This window comes from Cherax quadricarinatus, chromosome 70 (genome assembly GCF_038502225.1).
Source record: "Cherax quadricarinatus isolate ZL_2023a chromosome 70, ASM3850222v1, whole genome shotgun sequence".
Classification (NCBI taxonomy): domain Eukaryota; kingdom Metazoa; phylum Arthropoda; class Malacostraca; order Decapoda; family Parastacidae; genus Cherax; species Cherax quadricarinatus.
In genome coordinates, this window is record NC_091361.1 from 1,620,479 (window position 1) to 1,641,162 (window position 20,684).

Here is a 20,684-nt window from a genome sequence, read left to right on the forward strand (position 1 = left end):
TTTAACCATCCAATTGATTTTCAAAAAGTTGAGAAAGTAATATCAAGTAAGTCCATGGTCGACAGGAATATAATTGAATCTTGTTTCATAAAAAGCAGTTTTGACAATAATATGAATATTTCCTTTGGTTTATATAAATTAGATCCATTTATAATTAATAGAATTTGGGTAGAATTTAATAATACACTGGACAAATAAATAGCTTGGGGGTGAGTTTTGCAAAGGACCTGTCCAAGTTGGCTCGCCGCGCGTCACGTGTTTAACCGTTGTGGGATCTGATAGTGAGGTGCTGGCCGACCCCTTATATAGCTTCCTTGGATGCTTCACTTTCATAGTTCCTTGATAATGTGAGTAGTCACGAAAGCGCTTGGAATTTCTCTATTCTTTCAGAGTGGTTGTTTTGCATATATATATATATATATATATATATATATATATATATATATATATATATATATATATATATATATATATATATATATATATATATATATATAGGTGTGTGTGTGTGTGTGTGTGTGTGTGTGTGTGTGTGTCTGTGTGTATGTGTACTCACTAGTTGTACTCGCCTAGTTTTGGTTGTGGGGATCTTGTCACAGCTCCTGTCCCCGCCTCTTCAACTGGCCGCAACTCAGTCACTCTTCCCACTCAGTGAGCTATGTATGGATCCTGCCTCCACTACATCACTACCCATGTTATTCCACTTCCTTACAACTCTGTGATTGATGAAATACTTCCTTACATCCCTGTGGTTCATCTGAGTCTTCAACTTCCAACTGTAACCCATTGTTGCTGTGTCCCATCTCTGGAGCATCCTGTCTCTGTCCACCTTGTCTATAACTCTCAGTATTTTATATGTGGTTATCATGTCCCCAAGTCTCTCTTGTCTTCCAGTGTCGTCAGGGGCTAGTCTTGTTGCAAGCCTTTGCACTTTCTCTAGTTTCCTTACATGCTTGGATAGGTGAGGGTTCCAAACTGGCGCTGCATTTTCCAATATGGGCCTAATGTACACAGTGTACAGGGTCCTGAATGAGTCCTTATTTAGATGTTGGAGTGCTGTTCTTTGGTTTCCAGGCACCCGTATGCTGCAGCAGTTATTTGGGTGATGTACACCTCAGGAGATGTACCCGGTGTTATATACACACCAAGATCCTTTTCCTTGACTGAGGTTTGTAGGCTCTGGCCTCCTAGACTGTACTCCTTCTGTGGTCTTCTTTGCCCTTCCCAGTCTTCATGACTTTGCACTTGGTGGGGTTGAACTCCAGGAGCCAGTTTCTGGGCCAGGCATGCAGTCTGTCCAGATATCTCTGCAGTTCTGCCTGGTCCTCGTCTGATTTAATTCTTCTCATGAACTTCACATCATTTGCAAACAGGGACACTTCGGATTCTATTCTATCTGTCATGTCGTTCACATATGCCAAAAATAGCACTGGTCCTAGGACTGACCCCTGTGGAACCCCACTTGTCACAGGCGCCCACTTTGAAACCTCGTCAAGTACCATGCTTCGTTGTTGGCCTGATTACCTGGTCCTTGACTATTGTCTTCCTCCTAATGTACCTATACAACACTTCGGGTCAGACTTGTCTTTAGATGCGTGTGTGTGTGTGTGTAGTCTCCTATTTGTACTCGCCTATTTGTGGTTGCAGAGGTCGATTTATAGCTCCTGGCCCCGCCTCTTCATTGATTGCTACTGGGTCCTCTCTCTCCCTGGTCCATGAGCTTTATCAAACCTCATCTTAAAGCTATGTATGGTTCCCGCCTCCACTATGTCACTTTCTAGGCTATTCCACTGCCTGACAACTCTGTGACTGAAGAAATACTTCCTAACATCCCTTTGGCTCATCTGAATCTTCAACTTTCAATTGTGACCCTTTGTTTCTGTGTCCCATCTTTGGAACATCCTGTCTTTGTCCACCTTTTCTATTCTGCCCAGTATTTTATATGTCGTTATCATGTTTCCCCTGCCCTTCCTGTCCTCCAGTGTTGTCAGGCCATTTTCCCTTAACCTTTCTTCATAGGACAATCCCCCTTAGCTCTGGGACTAGTCTTGTTGCAAACCTTTGCACTTTCTCTAATTTCTTTACCTGCTTGACCAGGTGTGGATTCCAAACTGGTGCTGCATACTCCTGTATGGGCCTGACGTAAATGGTGTAGAGAGTTTTGAACGATTCCATACTGAGGTATCGGAACGCTATCCTTAGGTTTGTCAGACGCCCGTATGCTGCAGCAGTTATCTGATTGATGTGTGCCTCAGATGTGCTCGGTGTTATGCTCACCCAAAGCTCTTTTTCTTTGAGTGAGGTTTGAAGTCTTTGGCCACCTAGACTATACTGTGTCTGTGGTCTCCTTTGCCCTTCCCCGATCTTCATGATTTTGCATTTGGTAAGGTTATATTCAAGGAGGCAATTGCTGGACCAGGCTTGTAGCCTGTCCAGGTCTCTTTGTTGTCCTGCCTGATCCTCAACTGATTTAATTCTTCTCATTAACTTCACATCATCTGCAAACAGGGACACTTCTGAGCCTATCCCTTCCGTTATGTCATTCACATATACCAAAAACAGCACATGTCCTAGGACTGACCCCTGTGGGACCCCGCTTGTCACAGGCGCCCACTCTGACACCTCGTCCCGTACCATGACTTGTTGTTGCCTCCCTGTCAGGTATTCTCTGATCCACTGAAGTGCCTTTCCTGTTATGTGTGCCTGATCCTCTAACTTTTGCAGTAACCTCTTGTGAGGAACTGTGTTGAAGGCCTTCGTGCAATCCAAAAAAATGCAGTCTGTCCATCCCTCTCTCTCTTGTCTTACTTCTGTCACCATGTCATAAAACTCTAGTAGGTTTGTGACACAGGATTTTCCTTCCCAGAAACCGTGCTGCTTGTCGATTATGCACTTGTTTCTTTCCAGATGCTCCACCACTCTCCTCCTGATGATCTTCTCCATGACTTTGCATACTATGCGCGTTAGTGGCACAGGTCTGTGGTTTAATGCTTCGTGTCTGGGACTATATTTACCATCTTCCATACCTCAGGGAGTTGCCCAGTTTCAATGGATGTGTTGAAGATCTTTGTTAATGGCACCCACAGCATCTCTGCTCCCTCTCTATGGACCCACGGAGAGATGTTGTCTGGCCCCACCACCTTTGAGGTATCAAGTTCACACAGCAGCTTCTTCACCTCCTCCTCGGTTATGTGTGCCTCATCCACATGTCGTTGTACCTCCCTGTTTTGATTTCCTGGAGTCCTAACGGTTTCAACTGTAAATACTTTTTAAAATCTAGTGTTGAGCTCCTCACATACCCCTTGGTCGTTTCTTGTGAACTCCCCATCATCCTTCCTCAGTCTGATTACCTGGTCCTTGACTGTTGTTTTCCTCCTGATGTGGCTATACAACAGCTTCGGGTCAGATTTGACTTTCGATGCTATGTCATTTTTGTATTGTCGCTGAGCTTCCCTTCTTATCTGTTCATATTCGTTTCTGGCTCTTTGGCTGATCTCTTTATTTTCATGGGTCCTTTGTCTTCTGTGTCTTTTCCATTCTCTAGTACACCTAGTTTTTGCCTCGCTACACCTTTGGGTGAACCAAGGACTCGTTCTGTTCTTCCCATCATTTCTGTTTCCCTTGGGAACAAACTTCCCCTCTGTCTCCTTGCATTTTGTTGTCACATAGTCTATCATTTCTTTTACTGGTTTTCCTGCCATTTCTCTCTCCCACTGAACGTCTTGCAGAAAGTTCCTCATGCCTGTGTAGTCCCCCCTTTTGTAGTTTGGTTTTTCCCATCCTATTCCTGCTACTCTCTCCACTTGTACCTCAACTATGTAGTCAAAGCACAGAACCACATAATCACTAGCTCCTAGGGGCCTTTAATACATGATATCGTCAATGTCTGAACTACTCAAGGTGAATACAAGATCCAGTCATGCTGGATCATCCTCACCTCTCTCTCTGGTAGTGTCTCTAATATGTTGATGCATGAGGTTTTCCAGTACCATATCCATCAACTTGGCTCTCCATGTTTCACGACCCCATGGGGCTCCAGGTTTTCCCAGTCAATCTCCTCGTGATTGAAATCACCCATAACTAGGAACTTTGCTCCCCCATATGAGCTCTTCTGGCCACCTCGGCTAGTGTGTCGACCATTGCTCTGTTGCTCTCTTTGTATTCTTGTCTTGGCCTCCTGCAGTTCTGTGGCGGGTTGTACATTACTGCAATTGCCACCTTATGGCCCTCAGACTGGATTGTTCCTACTAAGTAGTCCCTTTCGCCTATGCTATCCATTCCTTCCATTTTCTCAAATCCCCACCGATTTTTAATGAGCAGTGCAACTCCTCCTCCCCCTCTCATCCCTCTATCTTTTCTGAGGATTTGATATCCGGGTGGAAAGATTGCATCTGGTGGTCTGGGGGGTACGTTGGGGTCCAGGAAGTAGGAGACCTGATAAGGAACTATGGGTGGTTGCTGTGGGGGTGGAGTTTGTAATGAGGTGGGAGGGGGCATGGGATATGGCATGTGTGTTTTGGGTTAGAATGTTTGGTTGCATTGGGGTTCTCCTGGTTGAGGGGATTCTCTAGGTGGTTGTGAGGAGGTTGTATATGATCATCCTCCTGAATCTGGGTTCTCCTGTCCATCTCCATCTTCACGTCTCTTTCCTCCTTTCGTCGTTATACCATCTCTCGTAGTTTCTGCCTTTCTTCTTGTGTTCTGTCGAGGTCGAGATACACCTTCCGGTATGCTGGCTAGTCCCTTAGTCTTGCTTTCTCCTGCAGGATCCTGTTTTGAGCCGATTCTGCCTTGAAAGTCACTTTCACCGGTCGGGTTCTTCTTGTGTGTATGTACTCACCTATTTGTGGTTGCAGGGGTCGAGTCTTAGCTCCTGGCCCCTGTGTGTGTGTGTGTGTGTGTGTGTGTGTGTGTGTGTGTGTGTGTGTGTGTGTGTGTGTGTGTGTGTGTGTGTATGTGTGTGTGTTTGTTTGTGTGTGTGTGTGTGTCTGTCTGTCTGTCTGATTGTTTATCTGTTGTGAATTAGTTGTACATTTATTAACTTTCCTGATATTTGCCTAGGTGGTAGGGAAAATAAACAGTTCTCGTCGTATTCTTCATTTTTTTTAAATATATCTGGCCTCGTTTATGTTATTAATCAGATTTTATTACACGGTTAATATATGCCCATTGTGGTCCCGTCTATCATCCATTTAAGTCAGTCATCCATCAGACTTAAAGTTTCTGCTGCTATTAATCTAGTTTCATCACCTCGCAAGTGATGAATATCATTAACCACTGGGCTGCTGAATCTTGATCATTAATCATTTATTTATTTGATTACAAAATTAAAAATGATTGTTCATTACATAAATTGCAATTTACAATTCAATTAAACGTGTAAAATCAAATTTTGCATGTCTTTTTTTTATGTAAAATACAATTTTATATTATATATGAAGAAAGTGAAGAGTTTTGTTTTGCATACTCTGGAAAATATATTATGTTTAGATTAAAAATTAATAAAAATAATACATTATTTTATTTTATTTTCAGCTTCTTTCTAGAGGAGTATTTGGAAGTGTAAGTATTTCAATATATTGAATTATAAGTATAAAGTTTCTTGAAATTGTTTTACAGTATTAATTGACAGCAACACCCACTTAACACAATATTTACTTTACAATATCTTCCTGAAATTTGTGTTTTTTTTAATTATGTATTATGTGAACATAGGAACTAATAAGATAAATAATTTATGTTCCGGTCATTTCTAAAAAAGGAGCCAGACAAGATTACCTAAATTTATTTTCTCACAATAAACTCTGGTTGGTGCTACTTGTTTATAGTCAAGTAAGGAAGGTAATGTTAAGTATATGGGGCGAGAAGGTTGATGTACAAGCATCTGGAAAGTGAGGAATATTAACAAAATTTTGTGAATGCTTACTTAAAATATATATATATACTCATAATATTAAATAATAATGAATATTATATAACAAATCCGTTCACCAATAATGTTCCAGTTAACATGATTAAAAGCAATATAATCCATTTCCTTCCGTCAGGTACCATTTTTTTCAAGTTTTAGTATTCAAATTTTGATTTTTTTAAATGTACTTCTTTACTGACATCTCGACACTAGCAACTAAATACCATATATACACTAGAAATTCTGACTCTTCTTGACGAAGTGCATTTCAGAATGAGCTCATTAATTATGCTGAAGATATTTCTTATTTAAGCATATTTTTAGTTGGACACACTGATGCTGGCCCCAGTGGGAAGTAATATCTTGGCAAGAGATTTATGTCCATTCATTCCTCTAGCAGTACGTCTGGTCCTTCTTGAGGAGAAATATGATAAGGTGAGTACAATGTTGGAGCACACAATAGCTGCAGACCATACTTTTAATTTTGTTTCCTCTTGATATATGACAAATGATCTTTTATTGTCATCCAGTTACATATCAATAACTATTAACACATAGAACCATTTACTGACACTTGAACTGTCTCAACGAACGATGATATAGGAAAGTACAAAGAAGTGCCAAGGACTCTTGCGAGAGGCAAGACTTGCTGACGGTGGCAGATACGAGCTACGTACTGTAGGATGTTTCCACCAAGGACAGCTGTTTCTTACGTCTTCTCTCCATCGCCCTATAACCTCTCTCAAAGGTGGACTACTACGAGTTTTATATATAAAGGTAATAAAAGTTGATATATATATATATATATATATATATATATATATATATATATATATATATATATATATATATATATATATATATATATATATATATATGTCGTGCCGAATATGTAAAACTGGTCAATTAGCAAGAACTCATTTAAAATTAAGTCTTTTAAAAAAATTTATCTTATACATTTAAAGATACATTTTTCTCATTAATGTTAATGTAAAAAAAATTAAATTTTGCACCAAAAGAAACTTAGAAAACTTACCTAACCTTATTATAACAAGCTCAATTTATTTTAGCCTATCCCAACTAAATATATTTTAAATACGTTTACAGTAATTTAATACTAAACAAACACAATGAAATATATTTTTTTCGTTAGGTTTAGAATGATTTTTTGCGAAATTATTGCAATTATTGTAAACAAATCTAAAATATATTTAACTGGGTTAGGCTAAAATAAGTTGTTCTTCTTATAATAAGGTTAGGTACGTTTTCTAAGATTCTTTTGGTGCAAAATTAAAATTTTTTACATTAACATTAATGAAAAAAAATATATCTTTAAACGTATAAGAGAAAATTTCGGAAAGGACTTAATTTTAAATGAGTTCTTGCTAACTGACCAGTTTTACATATTCGGCACGACACACACACACACACACACACACACACACACACACACACACATATGGAAATGTTTGTGTCGATGCATGGACTTTTTAAAGGCTTATGTTATGGAAAAACAATGTGAAATTAATGTTAACGAGGGAGTGACCAGTCAGTGCATCCACCCCCACGTCACGGGGGTGGGTGGAAGAGGTGGGATGTGTAACTAGATGGTGAGTGAACACATTGGTTCAGCAGGGCCCATACCCACATTGTTCATAGTGTACATGGGAAACAAATAAAGTTATGTGTAGTGTAAGACAGTGTGAACAATATATAGTGTGCAAGTCCATGTGTATTGTACTCCCCGGGATAACCCCACTCAACCTGCGCCTCCCCCACCTAATTCCCAAGGGAAGTTTTCCCCTTCCCCTCCCGGCCCCTCAAACTCCACCAGGCCACCACGGTCAAGTTCACTACCTCCCACGCACCATACCCACCCAGCATGTCATATTCCACTCCTATTGTCTAGTCTAGCAGATGGATGCCAACCAGGAGGAAGCAAGCAGCCAGGGAAATGGCACGGCTGGCAATACTAGGAGAGGCAAGTGTCGGTCATGCTTACAGCTTCGTTGTCTCAACTCTAATGGTTTCCTCCGCAAACACGGTAGTTGCCCTGGTTCAGGATGTCCTCCTGTGGAAAGTGATGATCCAGAGCCACCTCAGGCACCTGAACCCACTCCAACAGATTTTATCTCATCAGACAATCTCTTGGAAGCAATCAAAGCAACAGGTACGAGGACACTCACACATATTCCCAAAGCAGCCCGTCCACACGCAGCTGGGAAACTTACAGACCTCCTGAAAAAAGTAAACGATGGTTCCACTATCTTAAATGCTCCACCAACCATCAAGGCATGGCACAACCTGCTACTTTTTGGCAATGTCTGCTTAGCTGTGCCGGAAAGAAGGGGAAAGAGGCTAGCCTCAATGATAATTAAATCCTTAAGAGATTTTCCTAGAGTTGATAACCTCATTCACCTTCCCCGTCAACACAAAAAAGGGAGAGGCAGAACCCCCACTCACTCTACTGACAGTGAAAAAGTCAGAGTCCAGGTGAGCAAGAAAATTGAAGAGGGCAACACAGTGGGGGCAATCAGAATTATTACCAGTGAAGATACAGTTGCTCCCAGGGATGCTGACACGGCTGAAGCACTTAGAGGAAAGCACCCTGCCAGGGAAACTAGTGGCACCAACAGTTCCAACACCTCTGTCCCCACTATGGAACCATTGATTGTGGAAGACTCAGACATTTACAAAGCAATAATGTCGTTCCCATCTGGCTCTGCTGGGGGTTACACTGGAATAAGGCCACAGCATTTAAAGGAAATGGTTAATCCAGTTATTGGGGAAATTGCAGAGACACTGCTTTCAGAGATCACAAGGTTCGTCAACAATTCCTTGGCTGGTCTGATTCCTGATGAAATTAGACCTTTCTTTTTTGGTGCAATTTATTTTAGCCTATCCCAACTAAATATATTTTAAATACGTTTACAGTAATTTAATACTAAACAAACACAATGAAATATATTTTTTCGTTAGGTTTAGAATGATTTTTTGCGAAATTATTGCAATTATTGTAAACAAATCTAAAATATATTTAGCTGGGTTAGGCTAAAATAAGTTGTTCTTCTTATAATAAGGTTAGGTACGTTTTCTAAGATTCTTTTGGTGCAAAATTAAAAATTTTTACAATAACATTAATGAAAAAAAATATATCTTTAAACGTATAAGAGAAAATTTCGGAAAGGACTTAATTTTAAATGAGTTCTTGCTAACTGACCAGTTTTACATATTCGGCACGACACACACACACACACACACACACACACACACATATATATATATATATATATATATATATATATATATATATATATATATATATATATATATATATATATATATATATATATATATATATATATATATATATATATATATATATATATATATATATATATATATATATATATATATATATATATATATATATTATATATATATATATATATATATATATATATATATATATATATATATATATATATATATATATATATATATATATATATATATATATATATATATATATATATTATAGGGGGATAAGTCTGTTGAGTATACCTGGTAAAGTGTATGGTAGAGTTATAATTGAAAGAATTTAGAGTAAGACGGAGAATAGGATAGCAGATGAACAAGGAGGCTTTAGGAAAGGTAGGGGGTGTATGGACCAGGTGTTTACAGTGAAACATATAAGTGAACAGTATTTAGATAAGGCTAAAGGTCTTTGTGGCATTTATGGATTTGGAAAAGGCGTATGACAGGGTGGATAGGGGGGCAATGTGGCAGATGTTGCAAGTGTATGGTGTAGGAGGTAGGTTACTGAAAGCAGTGAAGAGTTTTTACGAGGATAGTGAGGCTCAAGTTAGAGTATGAAGGAAAGAGGGAAATTTTTTCCCAGTAAAAGTAGGCCTTAGACAAGGATGTGTGATGTCACCGTGGTTGTTTAATATATTTATAGATGGGGTTGTAAGAGAAGTAAATGCGAGGGTCTTGGCAAGAGGCGTGGAGTTAAAAGATAAAGAATCACACACAAAGTGGGAGTTGTCACAGCTGCTCTTTGCTGATGACACTGTGCTCTTGGGAGATTCTGAAGAGAAGTTGCAGAGATTGGTGGATGAATTTGGTAGGGTGTGCAAAAGAAGAAAATTAAAGGTGAATACAGGAAAGAGTAAGGTTATGAGGATAACAAAAATATTAGGTGATGAAAGATTGGATATCAGATTGCAGGGAGAGAGTATGGAGGAGGTGAACGTATTCAGATATTTGGGAGTGGACGTGTCAGCGGATGGGTCTATGAAAGATGAGGTGAATCATAGAATTGATGAGGGAAAAAGAGTGAGTGGTGCACTTAGGAGTCTGTGGAGACAAAGAACTTTGTCCTTGGAGGCAAAGAGGAGAATGTATGAGAGTATAGTTTTACCAACGCTCTTATATGGGTGTGAAGCGTGGGTGATGAATGTTGCAGCGAGGAGAAGGCTGGAGGCAGTGGAGATGTCATGTCTGAGGGCAATGTGTGGTGTGAATATAATGCAGAGAATTCGTAGTTTGGAAGTTAGGAGGAGGTGCGGGATTACCAAAACTGTTGTCCAGAGGGCTGAGGAAGGGTTGTTGAGGTGGTTCGGACATGTAGAGAGAATGGAGCGAAACAGAATGACTTCAAGAGTGTATCAGTCTGTAGTGGAAGGAAGGCGGGGTAGGGGTCGGCCTAGGAAAGGTTGGAGGGAGGGGGTAAAGGAGGTTTTGTGTGCGAGGGGCTTGGACTTCCAGCAGGCATGCGTGAGCGTGTTTGATAGGAGTGAATGGAGACAAATGGTTTTTAATACTTGACGTGCTGTTGGAGTGTGAGCAAAGTAACATTTATGAAGGGATTCAGGGAAACCGGCAGGCCGGACTTGAGTCCTGGAGATGGGAAGTACAGTGCCTGCACTCTGAAGGAGGGGTGTTAATGTTGCAGTTTAAAAACTGTAGTGTAAAGCACCCTTCTGGCAAGACAGTGATGGAGTGAATGATGGTGAAAGTTTTTCTTTTTCGGGCCACCCTGCCTTGGTGGGAATCGGCCAGTGTGATAATAAATATATATATATATATATATATATATATATATATATATATATATATATATATGGAATCACGAAACAAGTGATTTTAAATCATTTACCAAACTGCGGCACGCCAGGACTCGACCCTACGAACCTTGTACCTCCTCCAGAGACAGAACAATACACGCATCACCTTACCACTACGCCACTGAACATGGTGGGCGAAAAATCATGACGCCTTTATCCATGTGATCACACAATCCTTAAGAGTAGCGCATCCAGCGGAACTGGATGTTGTACTCACTACCCAAGGACATACGTTGGTGTGGATGAATCTAGGTTAATTTAATTTTACTTCCTATTTGGTGTACTAGTACAACGAGCAGTATTTTATATTATTTCACCCATGAACAAGTAGCATTGATCAATAACAACACTATACTGGCAGGCCAAACCAGTGTGGGTTCGACTCCTTGATTAGTCACACTGTTGCTATTGAATAATACCACTTGTTCGTGTTATCATGGTACACAGTACTTAAAGGATACATTGCTGATACAAAGATGGCATATGCAGTATATGAGGTTTGAGTGATACATGTCAAGTGGATACTGTTACATGTTTATCACAAATTATATTGCGAAATCTTATCCAGCTCCTCAGACCTGGGGTGCATACTCAGAATACAGCAGTCATTACCCTAAATAACAAGAAAAGGCATAATACCGTGACTGGAACGATACACAGATAGCCCGCACATAAAAGAGAGAAGCTTACGACGACGTTTCGGTCCGACTTGGACCATTTACAAAGTCACAGTGTGGCTTTGTAAATGGTCCAAGTCGGACCGAAACGTCGTCGTAAGCTTCTCTCTTTTATGTGCGGGTTATTTGTGTACAGTCATTACCCCTCTGAACCGCAGCACTGAATCACTGGAACAAAAAGTTAGCCGTGTAGGATTTCTAGCTACACTGATGAGTCTTCTGCCTAGCTCCTTAAGAAACTTAGATGCACAGTTTCGCCTTGGGGCCAAGGGTCTCCAAGCCTATGGGAACAAACATATAATGATGGGAAAGTTTTAGACTTTTGTGACTCCTTGAAGCTGGCTGCTGCCCTTCCTTCTTCCCTGGTGTATTGGAGATAGGTATCACCCAATGTGGATGAACATGTGTACTCCCACACCACCTGTTTGCCGTCTGTCCAGGCATAGTTGCGTATTTGGGGTGGCTCCCTTATTGTTAGGCATCCATCTGTTGTAAGACTCCTCTTGATGATGTTATTAATCTCTTCATGCCTTGCGATGTTTCTCTCGGGTCTAGACCAAACAAGACCATGGTACCAGACTCGGTCTACCGATTCACTGCAGCAAATACCCTGTATACGGCGAGAATAGGGGTGGGAAGGAGACGGGCAATGCCAACGCTGTTGGTCTGTAGGTCGAGACATGTGCCAACGGAGGGGATGGGAACAGCCAACAAGTAGTCCCCTGCATGAGAAGTTTTCACTGCTAGAAGGAGGGCCTTATCCTTCCCAGACACACTCTGAAACATCGTTGACCTATATTTTCCAGTACTGGATCATCCCAGCGTGACTGTAGTTGTAGGGGAGAGCAGATCTGGTTTCAGAGCTTGTCAGATTTCCCAGAGCATGGCTCCATCATGAACTTCATCATTGTCCCTAAGGTGTTCAGGGAGATGCACTGCTACAAGTTTACTGGATGCAACACATGTGACAAGAAAGCAAGCAGCGCAGTCTGTGATGCCTTGTTGACACCAATGACACTTCTGACTAGAAGTGTAGCTTGGTCCCACTGCCCGTCTTCTAGAGCAACGTTGAGTACTTTTGTAAAATTGTTTCTCAGGATACTGCCATATTCATGCAGTATATTGTTATTATAAGAGTTTGCACATATTGGGAAAAATGTTATTCTGGGCAAATTCAAGCATCGTGGGTGTCAAGATTGCCTATTCGTTGTTCCATTCTCCTCAACTCGTCGAGTTTCTTCCTGAGAACTGAGTCAGTTCAACAGCATCAGTTGCCAGAGGTACTCCAAGCAAGACTCTGTGGGAGCAATGACTGATGCACCTCGTAGCCTTTTTCTCAGTGCGTCCATTACTTGTTGATTGACTGAGATTATTCCACATTTGGAATAATCTCAGTCAATCAACTGAGATTATTCCACATTTCCTGTCCCCGAGTCATCACCTGGTCAAGATCATCTAGAAGGGACTCGTTTGTATCTGCTAGTGTGCCATCATCCAAGAACCAAAGGTTTAACTCACTGGTCAGTCTGACTGTGACTTCCCTAACCAAAATACAGAAGAAAAATGGTGCGAGAGGATCTCCTAGCTGGACACTCTCTGATGATTTGATTTCATGCTCTCCTAACAGGAGCATTGATTCCTTGCTATATCGAGCTGAAACAAAAGGGAAGAGACCAGGGAAATATGCTTGTGCAGTTTTTAATACCATGCGTCTTCTCAGGAGATTAAAGGCATTCATGAAATCTAATTTTACCACGGCGCTGTCCTCAGGTTGATTGTTGATATACGACCTTGTTGCATGAACTGCTGGATCGCATCCTTGAGGGACCCCAAATTCAAGCTGGTTTTGTTGAAGCATCATGGCCGCCTCTGTGTGAATACTTCAGACAGCAGATTTGAAAACAAGATGGCGAAGTGTTGCCTACGACAACTGGCCTAATTCCTTCAAGCTTCTATTTTCAAGGGCACAGAATGTTGCAACAAAAAAGAAAAAAAATATTTTGTCAGGAATCAGAACAGCCAAGGAGTTGCTAAGGAGCCTTGTGATCTCAGAAAGCAGTGTCTCTGCAATTTCCCCGATAACTGGATTAATCATTTTTTTAAATGCTATGGTCTTATTCCAGTGTAGCCCCCAGCAGAGTGAGATTGGAACGACATCGTTGTTTTTATAAACACCTGAGTGTTGCACAAACAGTAGTTCCACAGTGAGGACATTGGTGTCAAAACTGTTGATACACCTGGTTTCCCTGCCAGGGAAACCAGGGGCATCCCTGGAGGCAACTGTATCTTCGAGAGTGATTAGTCTGATTGCCCCCACTGTATTGCTCTCTTCAACTTTTTTGCTCACCTGGAATTCTTAGGTGGTCTGCCTCTCCCATTTTTGTATAGGTTGGGATGGCGAATGAGAATGTTATCTCTGGGAAAGTGTCTTAAAGAATTAATGACCATTGAGGCTAACCTCTTTCTCCTTCTTTCGGGCACAGCTAAGCAGACATTGCCAAAAAGTAACAAGCTGTGGAACTTTTAGAAAAGTGGAACCATCGTTTACTTTTTCCAAGCGATCTGTGAGTTTCCCAGCTGTGTGTGGATGGGCTGCTTTGGGAATATGTGTGAATGTCCTGGTAGCTGTTGCTTTAATTGTTTCTAAGATATTATCTGAGGAGATGAGGTCTGTTGGAGTGTATTCAGGTGCTGGAAGCGGATGTGGATCATCACTTTCCACGGGAGGATATCCAGAAGCTGGGTAGTTACCATGTTTATGGAGGAAATCATTAGTGTTGAGGAAATAAACCTGTAAACATGATCGACACTAGCCTCTCCTAGCATAGCCAGCCGTGCCATTTTCCTGGCTGCTAGCGTCCTCCTGATTGGCTAGACTGTAGGAGTAGAGTACGACATGTTGGGTGCAGCAAGTTTGTGAATGCAGGGAGGGTGTATCGTGCGTGTAAAAGGTACTGAACTTCACCGTGAAGACCTGGTGAGACATGAAGGACGTGAAGGGAAAACTGCCCTTTACAGTAGAGGTGGCAGTCTGGTGAAGAATGTTAGGCAGTGGGGTTGGGGGAAGCATGGCAGTCACTGTGCACTTGATGTATATTGATGCACATGGGCTTACACAATTTACATTGTTAACACTGTCTAACAATATACACAACATTATTTGTTTCCCAAGCATATCGTGAAAGATGTGGGTATGTGCACTGCTTTCACTGCTTCGCTTCCCTCCACATACACCCCGCGCCTCTGACCCCTCCCCTCTTCCCCAGAGGAGAAGGGGAAGGCGGCACTGACTGGTCACTCCTTAGTTACTCTCAACAACACAGTTTCCCACAACCTATGCCTCGGATTATTCTATGCATCGGCAGATATTTGTCTCTAAATTAACTGGAAGCATGGCATATGGTACTGGAAGTAGTGACATAAAAACTGACGGTGACGACAACGAAATGGACTAAATATGACAAAAGAGGGACCAGCATTTAAGTTCCAGACCTGCTGCCAGACGTGAACCAGACATGAGACGTTTTCCACTACAATGAAACAACTGACCTCCATATCAACTGCACCAGTGTTTAACGGGAAGACAACATGGCAGAAAACCTGATCAACTAAATCTCCAAGGAAATGACAGGTCTGTAGGACTTTTTTCTTCAGTGCCAAACGAGGGAAAGAATTGAGCATTTAAACATGGCTGACCGGCATCCAAACAGCCGCTACTGCCAGACGTACAACTAGCGAAGTGAAATTCTCATCTTTACTGACGTTCATCTGTTGACAGTAGCATCATATCTGTACCATCATCATATCACCTGTACCAGTGCTAACGAGAGGGAAACACAGGAGACATCGTCAAATCAACAGTACAAAACACCAAGGTTATAGGTCGGATATCCCTCAGTGACAGTCGTGAGAAAGAAGTGAATAGTTAAACAATCAAGGTTAATGTTTTAGTAGCTGACCTATATTCAGCTGACCAGTGTACAGTGAGAGAATCATAGCAGAAAACGCCAAATATATCTATAAACTCAAGGAAAGTCAGGTTGTAGGTGGCGTTACTCCCCTCAGTGTTTTAAAAATGGCTGAGTCAGCAAAGCAGGTCAGGCAGACAACAACACGACACAACCCCCGATAAATGGAATTGAGGGGGATTTGGAAGGATAAAACCATGGATTAAACCTTTCTGATCTACCAGAATGGAAAGGAGTTAGAAGTTAATTGAGGAAGCCAGACTGTGAAGTGAGGTGGGAAGGGGAGTGTGTAATAAGGGGTTAACTGTAAGGGTTTTGTGAAGTTTAGGGAAAAGTGAGCAGTGAAGAGGGTTTTGAAGAGGAAATTTTACTAGTAATTCAGTGGTGATTGCTAAAGCAGATACTAAGTGTACTAGGGACTGGAAAAGAGAAATAAATATTATTGTATATGAGTAAAAGAGCGAAGAGTGAAAATGGCAGGCATTAGGGGGGTACAGGCTGCCATAATTATATTTATATTTCTTCTTCAATTCCATGAAGAAAGAAATCAGTCATGGGGGCTGGAAAAGGTGAATGGAGTAACAGCGCCCTGGACAGTAAAAGCCCAACAGTTGCCATCCTACCAGGAACGTAAATGTCACTATCGCCGCAAGGTATGGCAACACCGCATACCCAAACAAAAACAGTGGCACACAGCTCTTATTGTAGCGCTCTTAAGCTGTGATATCCAAATTAATCCAGGACCTCAAACTATTGTGCAGAGGCAAAACAGACAGATAAATGACGGCGATAATGACGGTCTAGTAGCTAGGAATGATAACCTTAACTCCATATGTAATGCATACATAGGTCAATGTGAGACAATACAGCCATTATTATCTCAAACACTACCAAACAGGTGCATACACTGTACTAAAGTACGCATGAAAAACAGAAAAGGCACCTTATGTAAAATGTGTAAGGGGTGGGTGCATGATGGATGTATGTACAATTATAACAACGGTGCCAGAATTCATTTTGTGTGTAACAAATGCACTTTGGCACAGTTACCCTTTAGCAGTGATGACATTGATTTACCTAAATTTAATACAAATGACCCATTGCCATATATTGTTGATTATGATTGTTTTATGAAAACAGGCCTTCACTTTATTCATGTCAATGCAAGATCACTTCTTCCTAAATTGGCAGAGATTAGGATTCCAGCTAACAAAATTAGGGCGGCAGTTATAACCATCTCTGAATCTTGGTTGGATGATACGGTGACTGACGACGAGGTCAAAATAGATGGTTACAATATAAAACGCTTAGATAGGAACAGAAAGGGTGGTGGAAGATGTGCCTACATTAGAAATGACTTAGCTTACAACCCAAGACCTGATTTAAATAACAATAAACTGGAGATTCTATGGTTTGAAGTGCTGCTTCCCAAGACCAAACCCATCTTAGTAGGAACTAGTTACCGCCCTCCTACCCAGGACCAGTTCTTAGAAGACTTTTCCAGAGTCTTGTCCGGAGTTGAAAACAATTGCGAGACAATAATACTGGGCGACTTCAATATCTGTTTTCAGCAGCAAAATAACGGGCTATGCAAAAGGTATAAGCAAATTCTAGGATTAAATAGTTACACTCAACTAATTAATACTCCAACCCGGATCACACAGTTCTCAGCCACCCTAATTGACCACATACTTTGTAACCGCTCTGAGAACATTAGTCAGTCAGGCGTCATTACCACAGGTCTTAGTTATCATTTCATCATTTACTGCACCAGGAAAATCACTAGGGATAGGATAGGCCTACACAGGACAATAAAAATGAGGTCAACTAGAAACTACAGTAAAGAAACACTGATAAATAGGCTACACAATTGTGACTGGACAGAGATAACAAGTTGCACGGACGTAAACGATGCCTGGGAAAAATTCAAAACAATGTTCACTACCATCCTTGATAATATTGTACCAGTTAAAGAGGTTAGGATTAAACGAAGAACTGAACCCTGGATGAATACTGAGATATTAGATAATATGAAATTCAGAGACCAGCTGCTAAAAAGATTTAAAGCAAACAGACAGGATATTGCAGCACTAAATGAATTCCAAAGGGTGAGGAACAGAGTACAGAGACTTATAAAAGGAGCAAAGGCAAAGCACTACTGCTCAAAAATTGAAGAGTATAAGCATAACCCCAGAAAGCTCTGGCAACAACTAAAACAGTTGGGGTATAGCCATAAGCCAGTAGATAGGTCTAACATAGTACTCACTATCGATAATGAGGTATGCCATGAAACATCTAAGGTGGCAAATTGCTTTAATTCCTACTACACATCTGTTGCATCAACACTAGTAAGTAAACTACCAGCTGCATCAAATACCTTTAACACAGACTCTGATATGTTTCAAACATACTATACCAATAAAGGGGTAACCCCAAACGGTTGTCAACTTGTAAGTGTATCTCATGACTTTATTCAAAAAGAACTAAGCAGATTAAACCCAACTAAGAGCACAGGCCCTGATAACATCCCGTCTAAGTTCCTAAAAGATGGTGCTTCTGAACTGTCAATCCCTATTGCTCACATAATAAATCTATCAATCACCACTAATACCGTACCGGAGGGGTTCAAGGAGGCCAGAGTTACTCCTATCTTCAAGAAAAATAGTAGGTCTGTTGTAAGCAACTATAGGCCTGTTAGTATACTCAGTATAATATCTAAAATTCTAGAGAGGGCGGTGTATTCTCAAGTAGTTAAGTACCTTAATGACAACAACATTCTCCATAGCTATCAATCGGGCTTTAGAAGATCCTACTCAACCGACACCTCCCTTATTAATCTGATGGATTACCTGAGAACTGAAATGTCAAAGGGGAACCTCATAGGTATGGTAACCTTAGACCTGCAAAAGGCCTTCGATACTGTCAACCACAATATATTATGTAATAAACTTAAAGCTATCGGTATAGGTTCTGTAGACTGGTTTAAGTCCTACCTTAGCAACAGGAGACAAATAGTCAAAATCAACGAAACAGAATCAGAACCCTTGCCGATAACATGTGGAGTTCCCCAAGGTAGTATTCTGTGTCCCTTATTATTCTTATGTTATGTCAATGATATGCCTATCAGTGTCAAGTGCAAACTCCTACTGTATGCAGATGACAGTGCTCTGTTAGTGTCAGGTAAAGACCCACAAGATATTGCTAATGTTTTAACACTGGAACTGGAGTCCTGCAGCAAATGGTTAGTAGACAACAAAATATCATTACACCTAGGGAAAACTGAAGCCATTCTCTTTGGCACTAAACATAAACTGAGAAGGGTAAATAATTTTAATGTTCAATGTAATAGGGAGCCCATCACTTTGGTTTCATCAGTAAAATATTTGGGAATCCCCTTTGACCCATGCATGTCAGGAGAATTGATAGGGAACAGTGTAGTAAAGAAAGCGAATGCCAGAGTGAAGTTCCTGTATAGACAAGCACAGTGTCTACCTTCTGAGGCTCGCAGGACCCTATGTCTAGCCCTTATACAATGCCATATGGATTACGCTTGCTCTTCTTGGTACTCTGCCTTGACAAAAAAACTGAAAGATAGACTGCAGATCACCCAGAACAAAATCGTAAGATTTATCCTGGGGCTGGGACCAAGAGAACATGTAGGCCAGGATGAATTACAGCAGTTGGATATGCTGAATGTTGAAGACAGAGTAAAACAACTGAAGCTAAATCATGTTTATAAAATTGCTCACAAACAATGTCCAGAATATCTTGCTGTCAATTTTGTCAAGGTTGGGAACCAAAGCAATCATAGTACTAGGGGGAGAGAGCACAACTTTGTAGTACCCACAGTCAGTGGCCAAGCTTCAAACACCTTTTATTGTACAGCAATAAAGGAATGGAACAGACTGCCCGCACATGTCAAAGCCAGTCATAGCATGAACCAGTTCAAGAAGAGTGCCAAAAGGTGTCTGATGAATGTAGCTACAGAAAGGGAGGGGAATGATTTTCTATTTTTTAGCTAACATACGTGTAAATTTTACCTTATTCCTAGTAATGACCCTCGTATTGTAGATAGTCTTAATGACCTTGGTGTAGTAGATAGTCTTTTTCGTATGATAATAAGATGTTATCTTCATTGTAGAATAATAAGAAAATATTATAACCTTTATATTATAATAGTAAGGTAAAAGGACCCCAATGGAAATAAGTCACTCTGTCTGACTTTTTTGGGTTATCCTAGGTTCTCTACACATATGCTGCTACGTATGATAATTCTATGTAACTGTATTTGTGTATACCTGAATAAACTTACTTACTTACTTACTTATGTGTTTATGAAGGCTTTTCAAGGTTTGCATATGCAATAATCCTCTCCAGCAACCACACACAGTGTAGGCCTTATCATCCACTACCCACCTTCCTGATTTTCCCCATTAGCACCACCACCACCTCCACCACCACTATCACTCATCAACCTTCAAAAGAACTTGAACGATGCACTGGAATGTCTTCTCGCTACACTGGAAACCTCCAAAAATATTCATACTGATTCCTGTTTGGTCTTGACCTGGTCAGTCTCTTTGATCAGGGGTATTCGAAAACTCCCCCTCTTAGCCCGTCACATGTGTGACACTCATGCCAAGAAGTTATATATATATAGCTCAAGGCAGTGAAGCCGCAGCTCATGAAGCAAGGACCTACATCAGGGACTTATCAGAAGACAAGGCCGTATTCAAACTTGACTTTAGAAGTGCTTTTAATATGGTGAAAGGAGATGTGGTCTTGCCCGCCGTTCGGGATCGGTTCTCCAGTCTTTTCTCTTCATTTCAGCTGGCTACAGCAAACCCTTAATTCTTTTCTTTGGCGAACATGGAATTCCCTCATCAAAGGGAGTTCAGCAGGCTGACCCACTTGCTCCACTTCTCTTCTGCTTGGCAGTAAGAGAACTAACTTTCATCCTGCACAGCGAGCTCAACATCTGGTACCTGGATGAAGGCAC